Source organism: Anoplophora glabripennis, unplaced genomic scaffold (genome assembly GCF_000390285.2).
Source record: "Anoplophora glabripennis isolate ALB-LARVAE unplaced genomic scaffold, Agla_2.0 scaffold104, whole genome shotgun sequence".
Lineage (NCBI taxonomy): Eukaryota > Metazoa > Arthropoda > Insecta > Coleoptera > Cerambycidae > Anoplophora > Anoplophora glabripennis.
This window is the reverse complement of record NW_019416210.1, coordinates 1017084-1022717: the sequence shown is the minus strand read 5'-3', so window position 1 is coordinate 1022717 and position 5634 is coordinate 1017084.

Sequence of the window (5634 nt, the reverse complement as noted above, 5' to 3'; positions counted from 1 at the left end):
ACCATACACTAATGTCTTCAAATATCCCCAAACAAAGAAATCTAGAGGGTTCAGATCAGGCGATCTTGGAGGCCATAAAACAGGTCCGGCCCTTCCTACCCATCTATGTGGAAAAGTTTGGTGTAAATGCTCTCTAACGGCCATGGAAAAATGAGCTGGAGCACCATCATGCTGGAACCACATTTGTTGCCTCTGATTCAAAGGAATGTCTTCCAAAAACTCATACAGTGTGTTCTGCAGAAAGTTGAGGTAAGCAGCGCCTGTTAATCGGTTTGGTAAAACAACAGGACCTAGAAACCTGTCACCTACAATACCCATCCAAATGTTTAATGAAAAACGTGCCTGATGTCCAGATTCTATTAGAGCATGAGGATTTTCGTCGGCCCAAATATGCGTATTGTGAAAATTAAACACTCCATTTCTTGTGAACCCGGCCTCATCAGTAAAAAGAATGTTTGCAAGAAAACGAGGGTCTTCAGCATCATGACGTAGAAACCAGCGGCAAAAAAACAAACGTGCTTGATGATCATTTATTGGATTTAAGGCCTGTACTCGTTGCACATGGTATGGATAAAGCAGTTGCTCGCGAAGGATTCAAATTTAACTAAACATTTAATTTAACAAATTTCCTATAAGGAAATTTAACTCTTTTATTGCAAGTTTTCCGCATTATTTTATTAATTTGTAACGCTATTAAATTTTTTCCGAACATTATAGTTTGTTATGTTATACATTTAATCGAGGTGATTTTTTTTTAGTTAGAATTCCCTATGTATATGTCTACCGCGATGTTTATTCAAGTTTAATATTACAAAATAATAACAAAACACGTCACATCTTCATCACATCAAAACGAAGGTAATGAAATAAACATCTAATAAACTTTTTTATGCAAATGTGGCCACAAATTTACGTGTGAATCATGAGTGCCATTAGTCATTAATTATATCTGTGGAGTGTGGAATAAAGTTAAAGTTCGTTGCTAAGCATAATAGGCAACGTCTTTACGCAAATATATGCAAAAAATTGTAATTAAATACTATGTATTTTTTGACAGGGAAAAATACGGTAAGATCAGAATGATACCCAGGCTGTTAAAAGTTTTGCATTATATTTAATCACGAATATGGTAATGAACTTTATTCGAGTCCTTGATATCGCTACTAATTATATGGCTACTGACAAGCATGCGAAAAATTCCGTATCATTTAAAACTTTTTAAAATTATTCTCGTGAATTCCCGGGACTTTTGACGCAAAACATTTTTTTTTATTTTTACGATGCATTTCGTTATTTTTAAAACCGAGATGTTATCTTACATATAGACAGTTTTATTGACTTAATTATTAAGTCGTTTTCTTTGGTCACTTTCAATTTTCAAAGAGTAAATAATAATGTAGTTGGTAAGTGTTTGAAAAATTTTCAAATTCAATTTTATTGTTAGACTTAGACGATAGGTATTTGTTCTAGATGATGGACAGTATAAAGAACCAGATGGATATCGATAGACCGTATGGAATTTCAAGGACAGCAATAAATTTACTTGTGTTAATAACCGGCCTAAAGAATTAACAGGCATCAAGTACATAAAAAAACTTTTATCAATTTCATTTCAAAATACAACTTATGTGAATTAAGTGGTAATACAATACAGAAATTTCGATTTCAATATCACGAATTGAAAATTTGAGTTAGACTGGTTCTTATAACTTCAGACTTATGCCAAATTTTTACATGTATTCAGAAAAGATCGATGAATTAATACACTGAATCAGAAATTAATCATCTTAGCATAAAATTATTTTTAAAAATCCGAATCCAAAAAGGTTATGTTTGAGGCTATGTCCAACAAAACTCGCATGGCATAGGAAAATACTGCTCTTCATCTTCAAAATCCATTTTGAATCATTCGATTATCTTCTTTCTTCTCGCGTATATGTAGATATCTGCAAAATGAGTAATATCAGGACAAAACTAAAACCGAGAACCGAAGAAAGAATCAAATTAATAAACACCTAAATTTCCACTGGTCTTCCAAGTTTTCGGAGTCGCTGATTACGGGTCTGAAGTTATAATTATAAAATTCAAAATGACGAAACCAATCTGGCGGATGGAATAAAAAATAATATTGATATGTATTTCAAATTCAGTAGATTTTGTTTAAGTTATACAGGATGTTCTACAAGCTCTACGACAAACTTTGACAGCTCTTATCTGGGTTAAATCAATCAAAGTAGCGTCATAAATAAAAATGATAGTTGCTATAAAAATTATTATTATTCGTGTTTAAAGTGTTAACATTAGCTTTAACTTTTATGAACTAAATTAATAAATCTTAAGACTATAAAATTATTCAAAATGTCCACCCTTGGCTCGGATGCAAGCCGGTGAACTAAATATTTCGTCACTTCGGATGAGATTTGGATAAATTCTTATTTTCCACCATTTCCATCTCCATCTTCATCTTAATCTCTATCTTTATCTTCATATTAATCGTCATCATCATCGTCATCGTTACCATCATTTTTATCGTCGTTCTAATCTGTCCGTAATTCAGACCTGGGTCAATTATGTAGAACTTCCAGTATATGGATTTTCAAAAAAAAGCGTCTGGTTAGTAAAAGAATTATAGCAACCATCATTTTTATTTATCAGGCTACTTTGATTGAAATATGAAATAATATTTCAAAATGCTCGTTAACTTCTAAATAAAAACAAATCGGACCTGTGTTCATATACCTAAGAAAAAATGTTTGGAATTAACCCAGCTACCATCTGTCAAAGTTTCTCATAGAGCTTGTAGAACACCCTATATATAGGGCGTTCAGATTTGAACTTGGATCCCTTTCACTCTTTATAAAAATTTCCGATTTTCTTCAAACTTTTAAAAATGTATGGTTTTATAAGTACATAGTATTTTTGTTGAAAGATTTAAAAGTAACTACAACGAAGTACCAACATTTTTTTTCGAAGACTGTCACTAAGAGATATTGTTAGGATATCCAATAAGGTTGTAAACGTGAATTTGAATTATGTTGGATAAAAAATTCATATTAAAGTATCATGATTTTTCGGGTTGTTATCCACAGGGATGTAAGTACATACTACAGTCACCGCAGTTGCGGACTTATTTGATCTGCCCTTATTGTTCTCAACCTAGGCTCTTTGGGGGCGGACTTTCTATTAGAAACCCTAGGTCCGCCCTGATTATATTCTATAATAGTATAAACATTATGAAATCACATACAAAATTATGTTTACGTCTACTTTAAATGAAACATAAGTTTACTTACCTACTCTAAGTATGATACAAGGTGCTGGATGTGTAAAGGCAGGTACAGCCTCGTATACAAAGTTGAGCGACATTTATTGGGATAGTACACATAGTGTCAAGTGTTCACATATATGGTTTTATTATTGAGACAGTTGTAGTAAGACGGGTACTGAAATTGCTATTCTTGCTTTGCCTGTTTTAAAAAAATACTGCCACTGTAAAAGTTTTGACCGCTAAAAGGAAAAGGCAAACAGAGAAAACTATCACCCAGTATATCGATTTGACTAAAACTTGAGAAATGATACGCAATAATGGTTCAAATAAATGTACCAAATTTTAACGCGATCGGTAAAAGGGTTATGAAGTTATTAATTAAATTAGTTTTATTTTTGACAACTGTGAAGGCTTGTAACTCAAAAACCAATTTTTTTTCGTAGATCGTATTTATTTATCGTCGTGAATGTGCCGTCAAACGTTGTCGGTGAAATTTGCGGGCACCCTGTATATCTCGCGGCAATTGTAGACATGTCGAGATACAAATGTCGCTTTACTTTGTATACGTGTGTGTGTTAGCCTTAACAATTTAGATTTAGCCTAAATAAAATATCGCTAGATATATAAATTATATGAAGATTTAGTTCATTGATTTGAATAATGATTTCATTAGCATAACAAGTAATAAAAACAATACAAAATAACATATTTACAAGATATTAGTGAGATGAATAATTTATATCAAAGAGGATATACAGGGTGATTCAGAACTTATCCAAAAAAATTTGGGAATAGATGCGGCATGAGAAATGGAGTCAATATCGTAAAAAAATTTTTTGTAAAATTCTTATAGTTTCCGAGAAAAAAATTATTGAAGTTATAGTACATTCAACGACTACATAGCTGGACAACTGTAGTCTATAGCGTCATTTGCAAAGCGCGTGGAGAGCCACGACGGACCCAAATGTGTTTACACGTTGGTGGATTTTGAACAATTGTTGTAAAATCGGGTATGTCAAATGATTTTATTATTTAAAAACACAAATTAATTGTATTAATTAATAAAGGCAAAAGCAGTTGAATTTGCCGATATAAAATGGGTGCGATAAAATTCTATTTACATATTTCTTTCCTTGCGAAAGTTTTTGTCCGTTTTTATCACGCCGCCATACCGGTCGCATTGTGCGAGGTCCGGTTTTACAGTGGACCAGTTTCCAGTGCCGTGCAGAAGTGTATTTTTAAATCATTTTCGAACTGCCATTTTTGATTTTTTCTTTACAAAATTGTATTTGTAAGGGTCCCCTGTACATCCAGAATTTTTTTTTGGATAAGTTCGGAATCACCCTGTATATATTTGATAGTATCCCATCTACTATCATCCTATCTATTAGATTTTTTTTCAGAACAAGAAGTAGTTCTTGTTCTCAAATGGGGCATTTCTATAATGTATTTTTTAAAGAATAAACAACTAAGCCGCCCTTATTTATATTGTTTTTGTAAATAATAATAATAATAATTATTATTATTACATATTATTTTTTCTTAAGATATCAGTCTCAATTATATGTATAAAAAAAACAAAAAAAAAACATAAATTATAAGAATAGGCTAAGACATTATTTATGTTTCCCAATCATAAATGTGCTGAAATCATATATAGGTATAGGATAGATACCAATTTGTTCAATTCCGTGGTTTCCGGTCTGAGAGATTCATGAAGAGACAACGTGTGCTACAGGGATATATTTTGGACTCAATACTCAATGCATTAAAAACAAATTGTCTTTAAATGTAGGAAGGTACAATGTCATGATATTTCTTGTTGCAAAGACCAGAACATTTGAAGAACCTTGGCGTCATGCTTGATGCTAAATTAAGTTTAAAAAAAACAAGTAGTTACGTCAACAGTCTATAAAACTTTTGTTTTTCGTTCATAAAAGGTTTCTGTCCTAGAAGAACTGCTCGGCAGGTTATTGTTTTGCATAAAATAATAAACAATCTAAATCATCGTACATGGTTTTTTTACAAATAAAACTTTGATTGAAGTACCAAGATTTCTAATACGAATATCTGATAAGTATTAATGTTATGAAGGCTTCTCCTCTGTACCAAATGCTCATTAATTACCGTGACGTGGGGGACAGTACAGATATATTATTTTATTCTATCAAACAAATTAAAATTCAAAATTTTACTTATTAATGTAGGTACTTATGTCGTAAACTATTTATACGTATATTTTTATGAGGTTTTTGTTCGTAGATTTGACATTAGTCCATTTGGGCAAGCAGAAGATTGGACTTTCACTATAAAAAATCATGTTGAGTACATTTTCCCTATATTTCAAGTAAATAAATAAATAATTA